This window comes from Elephas maximus, chromosome 16, assembly GCF_024166365.1.
Source record: "Elephas maximus indicus isolate mEleMax1 chromosome 16, mEleMax1 primary haplotype, whole genome shotgun sequence".
NCBI lineage: Eukaryota > Metazoa > Chordata > Mammalia > Proboscidea > Elephantidae > Elephas > Elephas maximus.
The window spans coordinates 71,706,198-71,722,594 of record NC_064834.1 but is presented as its reverse complement, the minus strand read 5'-3'; the positions used below and the strand labels follow the sequence as shown (position 1 = coordinate 71,722,594).

The 16,397-nt window shown below is 43.1% G+C and overlaps 1 long non-coding RNA gene across 2 annotated transcripts; it reads left to right on the top strand.

Moving 5' to 3' along the window:
- The first annotated feature begins 5,350 nt into the window (after nucleotides 1–5,350).
- On the top strand, nucleotides 5,351–14,848 carry LOC126059340 (uncharacterized). Of its 2 annotated transcripts, none has more exons than XR_007513424.1 (3): nucleotides 5,351–5,415; nucleotides 6,164–6,299; nucleotides 14,762–14,848. It is a non-coding gene; the product is annotated as an uncharacterized LOC126059340 (long non-coding RNA). The 2 variants fall into 2 exon arrangements; XR_007513423.1 differs by lacking the exon at nucleotides 14,762–14,848 and adding an exon at nucleotides 12,430–12,468.
- The last annotated feature ends 1,549 nt before the right edge of the window (nucleotides 14,849–16,397 follow it).

Genomic DNA, 16,397 nt, shown 5'->3' with positions numbered 1-16,397 from the left:
CTCGGATTGACACTATGTCTTTCGCTAACTAGTATCTTTCTAAGCCAAAAAGGTGAGTTATTGCCCAGGAGAAAGACAGAAATACAAAACGCAAAATTCCTGGTTTGAGAGTGTTTTTCTGAAGCCGCATGGTTCTATTCTGTCCTATAGAGTTGCTATGAGTTGGAATCAACTCGACGACAGTGGGTTTGGATTTTTTGGTTTGGAAGTGATGTTATCCCACCCATCACCCGGTTTTTGGTCATTGGTGGTAGACTCAACGGACAGTGCCAGTGATGAAATACTCGTGGGCTGAATACAGCCCAGGGACAGATTTGTTATTTACGTAGAAAGGCAGAGGTTCTGGGTGCTGGGTAATGATTCTGGTTATGTTTCCTATCAAGGTGTGTATCTTAGCATGAGCTGACTCTGTTAGCAGGCAGCCATCGATCTCTTCCCAGTTTATACGAGGGACAGCATTCCAGGCAAGAAGCCAGGGGAATGGGGGTCTGTGTTATACAAGGTTTTGGCACCCAGGGGAGCACTGGTGTATGGAGACGTGTATTCCCGTACATACATATTCACAAACCTTTTCGTAGTCTCAGTTCCTCTGAAAACAGAGCCTGAGACAAAGGCTTGTGTGCAGGGGGTTTACTTGGGAGTGTTCCCAGGGAGCAAGAGTGAGGAATGGAGAAAGGGAAAGAAGAAAGGAGCACAAGGTGGTGGTATAAGGATGTGTTGTAGAATTGAACACTGTGTGGGCAAGGAGGAAACCCTGGTGGCGTAGTGGTTAAGAGCTCCGGCTGCTAACCAAAAGCTATGGCAATGGGTTTTTGGTTTTTTTTGGTGGCCAAGGAGTGCTGCATCCCAAGGGACCTTCTAAGGAGCCTTAGGATGTGCATCTCAGAAACGGCTGTCCAAGCAATGCAGAAAGACGCATTGGCCCCCAGCTCCCGCCTGAAACTGGCCATGGCTAACCCCGAGGGCTCTATATCACTGTATCCCCTGGATGCACATGGCCATCCCAGGTCCCACCCCAAGGCATCAGAGAAGCTTTAGGGCAGAAAGTGAGAGATGTGAGGTACAGGGCAAAGTAGGTACCCTTAAGCTGTTCTAGAGTGAAGCTGGACAAAGCCTGTGTTGAGCTCGTCACCACAGCAGTGCCAGGAGCAAAAGGTTGGCCAAGAAGGTTTAAGACAGTACCCAGGAGGTGTTTGATACCAGCCTTAGTCTAACTAATGCCATTTAAGGTCTACGTTTACCGTAGATTTGTGTGTTGGTTAATTCCACCCTTATATCCTATCTTGGTCCAAGACTGCAAATGGGTCGATAGGAGAAGAGAACCACCCTGCTGCATCCTGTGGTTTAGATGAGGTCCTTGTTCTCTGGTGGGATTTTGTCCTCTAATGTTTTGAGAGCTTTTTTAGAGGTCCATCCTTGGTTGTGGCCTGAAATAGAAAGGATACTATTTTTTCAGTGGTTTTAAAAAAATTGAAGTATAATTTACAAATAGTAAAATGCACACATATTAAGTGTTTTTTTCTTTCAATTTTGAAAAAAAAAATGCGTATATTTGAATAACCCACACCTTTATCAAGAAACAGAATATTTTCATCACCCCAGAAAGGATCCTTGTGCCCCTTCTTAGTCATTACCCCACAGCCTGGAAACAATCACTGCTCTGATTTCTAACACTGCATATTAATTTTTTCAGCTCTAAAAATGCCACGTTGATGGAATCATACACTAGGTATTATTTTGTGTCTGGCTTCTTCCACTCAGCATATTTTTTAAATTCACCCGTATTTTTGCAAGTGTATTCAGTTTGTCCCTTTTTTATTGCTGTTTAGTATTCCGTTGTATGAATCTACTACAGTTTTCTTTATCCATTCTCCTGTCGATGGGTATCTGGGTGGGTTCCAATGTTTAGCTATCATGAATAAAGCTGCTATGAATAAGACTTTATGTAGACACATGTTTTTATTTCTCTTGGATAAATACCTAGCAGATGAATTGCTGGGTCATAGGATAGAAGTATATATAACTATATAACAAAAGGGGTTGTAACATTTTTCAGTTCCACCAGCAGCGTATGGGAGTTCTGGTATCCTTGCCAATCTTTGGTGTTTCCAGTTTTTATCACTTTAGCCATTCTGGTGGTTTTTCAATAGGATTTCATTATAGTTTTAATTTGCTTTTACCTGGTGACTAATGATGTTGAGCTCTTCTTTATGTGTCTGTTGGCCACTGGAATGTATTCTTTTGTGATATCTTTTCCCCATTTTTATTGGGTTGTCTTTTTATTATTGAGTTATAAAAGTTCTTTACATATTTCAGAATCAAGCTCTTTGTCAGATATTATGTGTTGCAAATGTTTTCTCCCAGTCTGTGGCTTGCCTATGCATTTTCTCAACAGCATCTTTTTTAATTTTGACTTTGTTCAATAATTCCTCCTTCCTTCCTTTCTTTTCCCTTTCCTTTTTTTTTTTTTTTTTTTTTTTTAATGTTTAGTGCTTCCTGTATACTCTCTAAATAATCTTTGCCTACCCCAATGTCCTGAAGGTATACTCCTCAGATTTCTGTTAGGAGCTTTGTAGTTTTATGAGATCTACTCTGGATTGTTCGAGATAGTCTGTGCCAATTTATATTTCTTACCAAGAAAAGGTGGTAGTCAGTTCTTTTTATTATCTCATGGACACTGGTGGAGGCATGACCTCCCAGATTGATAAATTTTGGAGACCTTCGAAAATCCCAACTAAGTTCCCCATAGTTATAAGGGCATCTGTCCCTGGGATGGTGTATGAGTTGGATCCAGAATAGAAAGGAGGTTCCTTGCATTTATTTCAAGTGATGCTGTTTAGCTAATCCCAGCCCACTTGTGCCTGTTGACCTACACAGGGTCACTCTGCTATTGACCTGACTTATGCTAAATGCCTGTGTTGACACTTCTCTTAAATGAATGGGCTTTTTATTTAACTGGTGGCTGCTGACTTTGTGGGGGCTGCCAGGTCATTAAAATGGTGTTCATTTGAATGTGGCAGAATGAAAAATTGGACTTATGTTTACCTTTTTTGTTCCCAAGGCCATTCTGAGTATTTGTCCCCAACAGTACTCTTTTGATTTTATTAAGCTGCCCTTTCAAAAAAGCACAAAATGTGACCGAGGTCCATGGCATATTCTAAGCATCATTGAGGATAGCACTTCTCTCCTCTCCAAAGCCTGTAAGTGAAGAAGGTGCAGAGACGCTGGATTCAACGAACAAGTCAGGAGTGGCATTGCATATGAATTGCGGAGATTGTCGTTGAATACCAGCTGGTCATGAATTTAGGCATTCAGGAAACATGCCAACACGCGGGTCTTAGGGGAAAGAGCACCGAAGTTGGAATTAGAAGGTTTGTGTTAGATTCTGGGCCCTGGACCTTATAGTCAATATCATTTTTGGCATGTCATATGTCCTTTTTGAGTCTCTGTTTTCTTGACTGCAGGATGGAAACAATATTACCTAGTGTGTCAGTCAGAACAGGCTAACCTATGTTGCAGTAGCCAATACAACCCCTGATCTTTGTGGCTTAATCTAACCAAAATTTAATTCTAGAACGCCTGGTGCTGGTCTTCTGGGTCTCTTCTACCTGGTGCTCCAGGTTCCAAGGTCTCTTCATCTTATCCTTGCCATCTCAATCAGGGCCTTCCAAAATTATCACGATAGGGGAAGAGAAGGTGAGGAGGAGGCACACTGGATCTTTACAGCCCTGACCTGGAACTGACCCTCAGCATCTCTGCTCACCGTCCACAGGAGTCATGTGTCTCTTGCAAGGCTGGGAACACGGGGATCACATGAAGTATTGGCAAGGACTTTCTGTCTTTGCCATGTGTGGCTCACGCATATTTCCTAATGCTCAAATGAGGTAACAGATTAAAGCGCCTTCTAATATGTTGTTTATAACAGGATTATATTACTTTATACTGTGAAAGCCAACAGAGCCAGAACTCAGCGGGACTGCCTTGCTTTTCCTGGTGTCACAAGTTTCCCACCTTTGACAGGGTGCAGTCTTACCACTTTTCTATCACTTGTTTTAGTGGAGGAAAATAATTGAGTTTTCCTTCTCTGACAGGTTTCCATTTTATACAATTCAGGTTTTCAAGGTTCTTTATATGCAAGATGTGCTGATTTAAATATGTTTGTGGGCGTTTGTACTTAAAGATCGTTTTATACTGTTGCCTCACTTTGAAGTGAGGCACAGTGGTTAAGAGCTTGGCTGCTAACCAAAAGGCTGGCAGTTCAAATCCATAAGTCACTCCTTGGAAACCCTATGGGGCAGTTCTACTCTGCCCTATAGGGTCACTATGAGCTGAAATTGACTCGACGGCAACGGGTTTGGTTTTTGGTTTCAATTTGAAGTAGACATAGTGGCTGCGACTTTTTTCCAAGGCTGGATGGTGGACAGGTTCTTCCGTTTCTACCTTTTGTGCCTAAACGGTGGGGTCAAACGCCATTTGATCAGACTAAGAGTGAAAACACGTTGGAAGGAGTGGTAGAATTCAACTGTAATGGGTTGCTGTTGATTCGACTCCGATTCATGATGACCCTACGTGTGTCAGAGTAGAACCACTCTCCCTAGGGTTTTCAGTGGCTGTCATCTTTTAGAAATAGATTGCCAGGACTTTCTTTCAAGGTGCCTCTGGGGGGACTCAAGCCTGCAACCTTTTGGTTAGTAGTAGAGCTAGTGATAACCGTTTGCACCAACTGCAGCAATGTGAACTAGTTGCTAAGAAGCCCTGCCAGTTTTGATTTCATGAATGATAAAGATGCCTTTATAACAAGCGGCCATGTAAACTGCGTGCTGAAGCGCCTCTTGAGCTGGTTAAACAGGACTCCCAGCAATCTTGTTTATATTATTGATTTGTTTAGTAAAACCATTACTCAAAGAGAGTACAAAGGCAGGCTTCAATGAAGCCCAAACCAAATTATTATAATTCTGGAATGAGTGGAATCTGAAATAATGAGGTTTTATTTTACTTTGCCCTGGAGGTTTCTATGCAGTATTGGGAAAGGAAAATAAATATTTGCTTTCTTTAAAGAACACACAACTTTCATTGTGTTCAAAGCAGAGTTAGAAAACAAGTCAATAAAACAGCCTAATGGTACAATGAGATCTTTTCTGTTGTTAATTTTACTGTTCAAGGCATTTAGCTCAAAAGAACCCCCCACCACCGCCCACCACCACTATTTGGCTTATTTATTTTTGAACTATTTGCTTATAAATGTAACTGGAAAAGTCACTGTCTTTGTCATTAATTCCATGTTTATTTTTCTATAGCTCTGAGTCATGGATTTGGTGCGCGGTATGTGTACTTGAAGTCGCCAGTCGAGGTGATCCATGTGTCAGTGGTTGCACACATGGGCCGTAGCCCAGAGAAGCTTCCACTGATCCAATGGTAAGTGTCGCTCATGTTTTCTTTCCGTACGACATCGACGTTAAACACCATGCATAAAGTCCATGCTCTCAGGCTTGGAATGTGAGAGGGACGTTGGTTACCTTCCTGCCTGGCATCTGTTTCTCCAGCTTTGGTGACACCCTTCCTACCTTCTGTGCAGTCTTGGTGGCACTGCCAATTGAGATGCCCTGACCTCTCTTGGCCAAGATATGGGCACATGATCAAGCATAGACAATCAGAATTCTTTCTCCTGGATTCTGCGTGTTGACTACCAGGATGGAAGCACTTGGAGCTGATTCTTCTTGACAGTTGCCCCTAAAGACATTGTCATTATTTCCTGCTAATCTGACTTTTGAAGTTTCTCTGGTTCTTTATTCTCTGATGCCTGGTATTTCACCCCTTTCTTCACTTCTGTGTGCTCACCTTTATCTTCCCAATGATGTCTCTTTTTGCTTAACTTACCTCTTGTTGGCTTTGACTACTTGCAAACAACAATTCTGTCTCAGGATGTTTATTTATGTTTGTCTTAGAATCATTAGCATTTCAGTTGGATGGAACCTTAAAGATAAACTCAAGATGCATTATAGTGAGATCTGAAAGGTTGCCCAGGTTCTTTTATTGTATTATAATTGCATATATACTAACAATGATCAAAAGAAGCATTAACTGAAGATTGAAGACATTTTTCTCCCCTTGGATAGTCACCTGGTTGTAATATTTTAAGTAAAAAGAATTATCTTCATTGTAGATTTATGGACTCAGCTACTCAATTGGCGTTGCCACTTGCTTGTCTCATGGACACCCCAGACTCAAAGTGTCTAAAACAAGACTCCCAGTTTCCTCCAAACTTGGTCCCCAGGGAGCCGAACAGAAGAGAGTTCAGAGTAAGAAATAACTCCTCATTTTAACTCTGTTACACTTCTCACCTGGCATCTGTATTTATTTTTCATTTCATTCAAGTTATTTTATTGTTCTGAGTCTTCACTTTTATTTCCTGTTTCCCCGTCTTTTTCTACATTTATTTTGTTTTGTGGTTGCAACTCATTACGCTTAAACAATTACATCAAATTGAAGATAATACATAGTCACTGCATGGAAGACTTGCAGATAAAACCTTTAAAGGAAAAAGTAGATCCACAAAATGATTATGCTAATAGAACTCAGTTAAGTTGATGCTTATTTTTTGACCTCCTCGAATGATTATACATCTATAAGCAAAGATATGAAATAGCACTCAAAAGACAAGTGAGCATATAGCAAAATCAATTTTTTTAAATTGTCATCTGACATCTTTAGGAGAAAGACGACATCTAACAGAATAATTTAGGATCACATTTTTCTAGGAGTTTCTATAAAGCTTTACTCTATCTGTCTGTGTAATTATCTGTCCATCTGTACAACCATCCATCCATCCGTCCATCCATCATGTTTCATGTTGCTTCATTATAATCACATTAGTAAATTTGCAAAATAGAGAATAAAAAAACATACCTGATCCTAACACCCAAAGACAAATCCTGTTATTTTGGTGTGGCTCCTTTCTTACAGATTTTAATGTGTTTTTTTTTTTTTTTATTAATAATATTGTTTATACACTTTTAATCAATAATAGTGTATATGTAAGCTTGCTTTTCATTTAACTTTATATAATAAGCAGGCCTTTATTTTTTATATGGGTAATACAGGCTTGATAACCATCCCCTAAAGGGCTGCATATGATCTTATTATGCGGCAATTTTATATTTACCTGGCTATTCTCTTTGTGGACATTTAGACAGGTTGAGAACATATAGGATCCCCAGATTTTATACCTACACTTGTCCTGCTAGAAGAAGACTTATTTGCAGCTGTGGGAAACAATTTGGATAACTCTGAGACTTGTCTTGGTGGTGAATTTACAAACCGTTTGCAGTTCATTCGGTTCTTTTGTTAGTGGACACAGGATTGCTGGGATAGAACTGCTTCTCACAACGTAAACATCTGTAGTCTCACCACAGCAGGAAACCTTTAAAATCTAAATTTGATGCTCGCTCATAAAAATTTGAACAGACAGTAGATTTTTTTGTGTTACCCCTAGCCACTAGGGCTGGTAAGATTTTAATAATTTGTATGTAATTCCTACCACTGAAATTATTGGGTTTAAGTTTTGGATCTCAGTCCCTTTGGGTTCACTTCTACTCCTTCCCCCATATTTCAGCAGAAAATGATTGTGTTTGGGTTTCCACTCTTGGAGGGCAATCCTTGGTCTGAACTGTTTTCATTTATTTTGTTTAGAAATTACAAAGACATTTCCAGCTATATTTGGTTTTGCAATTCATTCCTCCCTCTGTTTCACGAAAACCATAAAACCCACATTGTCTAAAAAATGCTGCGTTGAGCAGAATGGATTCAGTCCTTCTTGGAGAGCAGAGAAGGATGGAGCCAGTATGTGTTAATAAACATTGCCAGGGGGACTGTCTCTTTCCCAGAACTGATTTCAGTCAAAGGTTGCTGACAAGTTGTAGGATTTCATCTGGGGTCTCTTACCCTAGCTCCTATTTGAATTTGACTCTGGATGTCATGTGGGCATGTGCCCGCATTCTATCTCTGTCTCGTCTGCTCTCAGCTCTGCAGCCTCCACTCAGCACTGGTCCAGCCCCTGCCATTATTTTTGAAGGACCCAAGCCATGAAAAACCAAGAATTTGGGTTTCGGAATGAACATTTCTAATGTTAAACTTGGTGGTTTCCTGTCCCAGAAGCACAGACTCAGTGGATTCTGGGTGTTTTTGCAATGTGGAGCTTTCTTTTCCGCTTAGATTAAACATCCTCATTTCCTTCGATTGCAACATTTGATCTTCCACACGCAGAATCTATAAATTCTCCCAACAGTTTATTTTTACTAGATTATCACTAGCCTTTCATTTTTTAATTCAAAGAAAACCAAGTGGAAAGTGTGGGTTTTCTGGGGGATTTTTATTCCTTTTTGCCCCTCATGTTTAATCTAGGGCTGGAAAAGATGGAGCTCAGATGGAAGGCTTGCTCATAGTGGCCCTTGCTGGTATAGGTGCTCGTGCTCTAAATACTGTTGGACAGAATCCTTCTTTGACCGTGTGAAATTACAGGTATTAGGAGTGGCTACAATGGCGCTCCTTGGAAACTCTATGGGGCAGTTCTACTCTGTCTTATCAGGTCTCTATGAGTCAGATTCGACTCGATGGCACTGGGCACTGGGTGTACCATGCAACAGAGTCCCTGGTAGTACAAATGGTTAACGTGAGTGGTTGCTAACTGAAGGTTGGAGGTTGACGTCCACTCAGAGGTGCTTCAGAAGATCTTCCCAAAGGTCACAGCCTTGAAAACCCTATGGAGCTCAGTTCTACTCTGCACACACGGGGTCGCCATAAGCTGGAGTTGCCTTTACGGCAACTGATTTGGTTTCTGTTTGGTTTACCATGCCAAGCGGAGTTGTGGTCGCAACCCAAGACTTGGGAGAGAATTTTGGGAGAACCGAAGACTTGTCCTGTCCTACAGAGACCACCTTGTAATCTGCCTTGCCATCCTTCACCCCTCCTGCCCTACCCAGATTTAGGGAGGGAGGGAAGAGAAGGTGTAAAAAGACGTAGTAAGCATATTGCTCACAACACTGGAATCCTTGGGTCAGAAAAACTCCGTTCCTAGTGGGATTTCAGATGAGAAAAGTGAACACTCCATTTTTTGGAGACTGAGAACCCCACTCCAGGCTTTCATACATTTTCTATCACTCTTGATGTTTGCCTCACTCTACTCAGTATTTCTTCACAAGCCCGCCTCTCCCACTAAACTACGAACTAGTTGAGGGTAAAGAGATGTCTTGATCAGCAGATTTTAAAAGAAAATTGTGCCAAATATACATGTACCAAAACATTTGCCATTATTAATTGTGCTCAGGAAATGATTGTCGAATGAATAAATAAACATATCTTTGATGCGTGTCTCCCAATGCCTGTACGAAGAGATGAAGCTGGGGCTTCCTGGTTTGAGTTGAGGAGGTTGAGAGATACTCAACAGACCTTCTCGCCCAGCAGCTCCCTGTATTAATTTCCTGTGACTGCTGTAACAAATTACCGCACATTTGGTGGCTTAAGACAACAGAAATGTATTCTCTCACAGTCCTGGATGCCAGAAGTCTGAAATCAAGATGTTGGCAGGGCTGTTCTCCCTCTGAAGGCTCTTGGGGAGTGTTATGGATTGAACCATGTCCTCCCAAAATATGTGTTGCAAATCCTAACCTTTATGCCTGTGCTTATAATCTCATTTAGGAATGAGTTGTCTTTGTTATGTTAAGGAGGTAGGATTAGCGGAGAGTATTTTGAGTCAATCTCTTTTGAGATAGAAAAGAGATTAAACAAGCAAGCTAGGAAGCAGAAACGGGGAAGAGAGATACCACACCACATGAAGATCACTACGGAGCCAAAGAACAGAAGCTAAAGCGACAAGGAACATCCCCTGAGCCCACAGAGAGAGAAAGCCTTCCACTAGAGCCGATGTCCTGAATTTGGGCTTCTAGCCTCCTAAACTGTGAGACAATTTCTGTTCCTTAAAGCCACCTGCTTGTGGTATTTCTGCCATAACAGCACTAGATAACTAAGACATTCCCCCAACCTGAGTTCTGCAGAAGGTGGCTGGGTTGAGAGAAGCAGTCTGGTTTTCTGAGGTTTATGGCTTTTGGTTGAACAGGAATTTGGTTCTGCCAAGTTGGTGGTGAAGGACCAGGACTGTCTCAGGCCCCTTCCCTCCCATCCCACACACTCTTCCCCATTCACAAAGAGGAGAAGCATGGTTTTGACTTTTCCTTTTGTTTCCAGTCTATGCTACTTGTTTTAACATGGAGCCTTTTCCCTGAGGGACAGAGGCAAACATCCACATTAGTTGCTAACTACTTGTGAATATGCAACTGAAAAAAATGCCTCCTTACTTAATAATTTATTACTTAATAATGTATTAATTATTTATATACAGACAGTTTGGGAAATGCCTTTTTATTTAAGCCAGCCTGTGAACTAAAGTCTAGGCATTAAAAAACAAATAATGAGGTTGTTCTCGTTAGTTGCCTTTGAGTTGGCTCTGACTCGTGACGAACTTATGTATAACAGAAAGAAGCGTTGCCTGGTTCTGCACCATCTTCACGATTGTTGGTATGTTTATGTCCATTGTTGCAGGTATGGCGTCAATTCATTTCACTGAGGTTTTCCCTCGTTTTTGCTGGCCCTCTGCTTTACCAAACATGACGTCCTTTTCTAGCAATTGGTCTTTCCTGGTGGCATGTCTATATCAGACAATATTCTGTTATGATCCATAGGTTTTCACTGGCTAATTTTTAGAAGTGAGTTATCAGGCCTTTCTTCCCGGTCTTAGTCTGGAAGCTCCACTGAAACCTGTCCACCATAGGTGACCCTGCTGGTATTTGAAATACTGGTGACATAGCTTCCAGCATCATAGCAACACACGAGCCACCACAGTATGACAAACGGGCATACAGGTGGTGGGAAAGAATATCCTTTTCTTTTGCAAAGGTGGTTCTTATTTGTTCTGTGTCAAGTCGGGGTCATTTTAGCGCTGAAATCCTAATACGCCAGATGCAAGGTGGGCAGCTGCTTTGCAGAAGCTTTCCCTTTTGTTTGTTTCCGTCATCACTTTATTTATTGACTTTTGTTTGGTTTAAGTCAAGGTCCGACAGTCCTGAATCAAGCATTAAATGAGTTTGAAAGTGTTCGGTTCATGAAGAATCCCCTGGAGCCACCTGGGGCCTGAAGTAGAAATGAAGAGATCTGAGTCTACCTTCTTTCCCTCACTTAAGGGTCTGGGTTTTAGTTCCTCAGTCTATAAAGGAAAGGGCGGAACTGATTTGTATGGGGAGATGAAGGCCCAGGTCCTCGCCCCCAGGCTTAACTGGTGAGTGGCCTCAGATATGTCACTTCAATTTCGCTGGACTTCAGTGCCCCCATCTCCGTGCTTCCGGTGATTCTAAGGCTCATTCCTGGCTCTAAAATTAAGTTTCTAGGATCGATATCTTTACCTGAACTACTTGCGAAACTGGTTTGGATACCCAGCTGCAGAGATACCCACCATTCTCTACTCATCCAACGCCTCTCAGCAGACCAGAAGCAGAATTGCCTTAGAGCTCCTGGTTGCTTTAGAGGGTGAACGTCGCAGGTTGTCTCGGCTATCTGGTGCTGCTGTAACAGAAATACCGCACGAGGATGGCTTTAACAAACAGAAGTTTATTCTCTCACAGTCTGGTAGGCTAGAAGTGCAAATTCAGGGCGTCAGCTCCAGGGGAGGGCTTTCTCTCTCTGTGGGCTCTGGAGGAAGGTTCTTGTCATCAATCTTCCCCTGGACTAGGAGCTTCTCAGCACAGGGACCCTGGGTCCAAAGGATATGCTCTGCTCCTGGCACTACTTTCTTGGTGGTATGAGGTCCCCCCACCTGTCTCTCTGCTCGCTTCTCTCTTTTATATCTTAAAAGAGATTGATTTAAAACAAAAGTTAATCTTGTAGATTGAGTCCTGCCTCGTTAACATAGCTGCCTCTAATCCCGCCTCATTAACATCATAGAGCTAGAATTTGCAACACATGGGAAGATCACATCAGATGACAAAATGATGGACAATCACACAATACTGGGAATCATGGCCTAGCCACGTTGACACATATTCTGGGGGACACAATTTAATCCATGACAGGGACCTTGCCTGGGTCTTCTCTAACTCTACCTCTCTACCTGGGTTTTTCATATCTGAAGTGGTTTCTTTCAAGTTGGAAGTTGTCTTAAAATTTAGCAGAAAAGGTAACTGTATTAACTAGTATATGTCATACTAGTTGCTTTAATAAGCATACCCCCCTCCCCCAAATTTCAGGGGCTTAGCACAAGAAACTTGTAATGCTTGCACACACAAAGTCTAATATCATTGTCCCTAGTCTGGCGCCTCTACTGGGAAGACAGCCTCTTCTCCGGGCTGTGACCCAAGCTTCCTTCATTGTATGATTTCACCTTAGGGTCTATGCTTCCAACCTGGAAGAGGAAGAGAGAGAGAGAGAGAGCTGAAGCACAGAAGATGGCACCAGCAGTTATGTGGTCCCAACCAAGCTGCAAAGGATGTTGGGAATGCAGCTTTTGTGTGCTGACTAGGAAGAGAAAAAGGCTTGGTGAGCACCTAGCATTATTTCTGCCACAGTAAAATGAAGAAATCGAGGCCAGATGATTACCCTCAGCTATCATTAAATTTTTTTTTTTTTTATCATGGTATAGCTAGGCAGACTTTAGTAGAAGATTTGTCATTTCCATTGTGCTCTGGAAGACACTGGGTAAAAGCATCCCTTGCCATTATTCTTTACCACTTTAACGCACGACTGTGGTTGTATTCCTTAATTTGCATAATGTGCTCTCAGTAGCTCCTGGAAATAAGATGGGAAATGATTTGGGTGACTGGTAGCCTGTACTCACTGAGGCTTGTAATCCCTTGTAAAAGGGGATCCAATCATGTCTTAAGAGAAGTTTGGAAGGGTAACAATCACAATACTAGCAAACATCTATCAATGCTTACTGCGTACTTAGCGCCTTACTAGACATGCTTTAAAAAGCCAGTTGCCATGGAGTTGATTCTCACTCATGGCAGCCCTGTGGGTGTCAGAGTAGAACCAGGGTAAACCATAGGGTTTTCAATGGCTGATTTTTTGGAAGCAGACCACTAGGTCTTTCTTCTGAGGTGTCTCTGGGTCAGTTTGAATTTCCAACCTTTCAATTAGTAGCTTAGAGCTTAATCATTTGCACTACCCAGGGACCCCTGCTGGGACCCTTGGCCCCCAGCATGTACCCTGGGTCTGACACTTACAGGATAATCATATAGAGCCACTAAACAATGATATAGTGTGCCCGTAAAGTTGTTTGATTTGAAACGCTTTTGCTAAACAGCCATAATTCTCCCAGACTTCTGGACATAGGCTAATGATGATCATAAAATTCATTATTGAAACTACCTATTATCTTCCTGTGAGATGCCCTCTCTTTATCGTCATCTTGCTGATTACATTTCCATGGTTAAAATCTCATTATGGCCTGTGTTTTGCTCAGAGTCTCATAACTCGCTGAGAGCCGAAGTCTGTCCATTGGGAGCCACTTTTTGGGAATTGGATGTCATTAATACTTAACGGTTAGTGGCCTTTAATTAACGTTAATGAAAATGGGATTCTAAAAGCATTACAGAGGACTTTTCACTTAGATGTCAAAATAATTTACAGCAATTAATAAGTTTTAAATGACCATTGCAAGAGATCATTTGAATTCCATTTTGATTGTACGGCATCGAATAGAATATGTTTATTAAGGAAAAAAAAAGTGACCCTGGGAGAAACTTCTGTTTGACCTGTTCAGTAAGAAAGATAGCATTCCTGCTCAACAACTGGTGTGTCCTGAGCTTGCAGATACTGGAACAGGAGAAACTTAGAACCAAGCATAGGGGCTGTGGGGTGGTCTGCCCTGTGTCATCAGCATGTGGGACACCTGGGGTGGCTTTATTTATCCATCCCTTTCTCCTACTGCCCACCCCCTCAACACATACATGCACATGCACACACATGAACGCACACATGCGTGAACACACGAAGGCATATGTGTGCACACATAAGCACACACACACACATGAACACAGTCACATGCATGCGTGCACGCACACATATGCATGCATGAACACATACCGGCATGATACATGCACACACGTATGCATGCACATGAACACATACGTGCATACACACAGATGCACAGACATGTATGCACACACACACGAATGCATATGCGTGTGCACACACACCCCAAGTAGGCATATGTGTTGAGCATGAGTTTTTAGATGGTCTGAATCTCCTTCTCTCCAGGATCCTGGTATCAGAGGCCAGAAAACAGCAGCAACAATAACGAAGCTTACTTAGGGAGTCCCTGTTGTGGGCCAGGCTGTCTGCAGATACTTCTGGTCCACACTCACCTCACGCCCAGCCTCCCCACAGTAGGATGAGGCAGGGTGTTGTTATCTGAACTTACTCTGTGCAGGAATGAAGCTCTTATCCCACTTGTCCTTTTACATCCTCTTGTGTGACTGTTGGATTGACAATCACCTCCTTTGGGCATATAGGATCCAGAAGGACAAGCATTCTGTCTTTGGATCACAGAGGGGCACCTAGGGCCTGGGCATGTCTGACTCAGGGCAGGCCCTCAGGATGACCTCACATTTGGGGAAGTAGCCTTCCTGGGGGTCCTTGCTAATCGGATCTGGGCAGCTGTCATGTGCTGCAGGTCAGGTGATGCCATCTCACGCCCATGTTTCTCTCTCTCTTTAAGGAGACTTGGTTATCTGTGGAGAGTAATCTGAAGAGATTAGTGGCCCCTCAGTTTGCCACAGATGACCAGCGCTTGTGCCAGGACAGAGGCACTGCTCAACTTCAGAGCTGAGAAAAGTGAACGTGTCCATGGAAACTGTCTGCTTAATTGGTTGAACTTTCTAATGGGCCCTCCTGGAGAGGCCTTGTGATCAGAGCTGTTTTCTCAGGTCTGGAGGGTAGGGGTCTTTCTCTACCCTGGGATATTACTGCCCTCTTGCTGTGCACAGCACAGGGCCCCTACTTCTTTCTTTTCCTGTCTGTGTGTGTGCGAGTGTGTGTCAGTTTGTGCAAGTGTGTCTGCATATTGAGTTGTGCCTCTGTGTTTGCGGTGGGTGAATGTGTCTGTGTGTGTGTGAGGCTCTGTGTCTGTGAGTGTGTATGTTAGTGCACATGTGTGCCTGCATGTTGAGTGTGTCTCTGACTGTATGTGGATGAGTGTGTGAGTGGTTGGGTGCGAGGGTGTGTGTTTCTGGAAATATGTATGTCAGTGTGCACACGTGGGCATCTGTATATGTGAATGGTTCTGTGTATGCAGCGGGATGTCTCTGCACTGGTGAGTTTGTGATTGCGTGTCTGTGTGTGTGAGTGTGACTGTGTGTCTATGAGAGTGTATTAGTCTATGCATGTGTGTGTGTACATAGGTGAGCATGTATGTGTAGTTGAGTGTGAGTGTGTGACTGTATCAGTGTATGCAGATGTGTGTCTCTGTGTAGCTGTGAGCATGTGTCTCCACATGGGTGGATGTCTGTGTGTATCTGTGTGCTTGCGTGATTATGTGTGAATATGTATCAGCGTGTGCAGTTGTGTGCCCGTATGTGTGTGTATTTGGGTGTGAGTATATGTGTCTGTGTCCATGCATGAGTGTGAGATTGTGTCTTTATGTGTGAGTGTGACTGTGTTTGTGAGGATGTGTCAGTGTTTGTCTTATATGCGCACGTGTGTCTGTGTGCATGGGCAAATGTTGAGTGTGTGTATGCATGTATGAATGCGAGTATGTGTGTGTGAGTGGATGAGTGTGAGTGTGTGCATTTCTGTGGATGAGTATGTGTGTAAATGGGTGAGTGTGTGTGTGAATGGATGAGTGCGTGTGTGAATGGATGAGTGTGTGTGTGAATGGATGAGTGTGTGAGCGGATGAGTGTGGGTGAGCGGATGTGTGGGTGTGAGCGGATGAGTGTGTGAGCGGATGAGTGTGGGTGAGCGGATGTGTGGGTGTGAGCGGATGAGTGGGTGTGAGCGGATGAATGTGTGTGAGCGGATGTGTGGGTGTGAGCGGATGAGTGTGTGAGCGGATGAGTGTGGGTGAGCGGATGTGTGGGTGTGAGCGGATGAGTGGGTGTGAGCGGATGAGTGTATGTGAGCGGATGAGTGGGTGTGAGCGGATGAGTGTGTGTGAGTGGATGAGTGTGTGTGTGGATGAGTGTGTGAGAGTGGATGTGTGGGTGTGAGCGGATGAGTGGGTGTGAGCAGATGAGTGGGTGTGAGTGGATGTGTGGGTGTGAGCGGATGAGTGGGTGTGAGCGGATGTGTGGGTGTGAGCGGATGAGTGTGTGTGTGGATGAGTGTGTGTGAGCGGATGAGTGCGTGTGTGGGTGA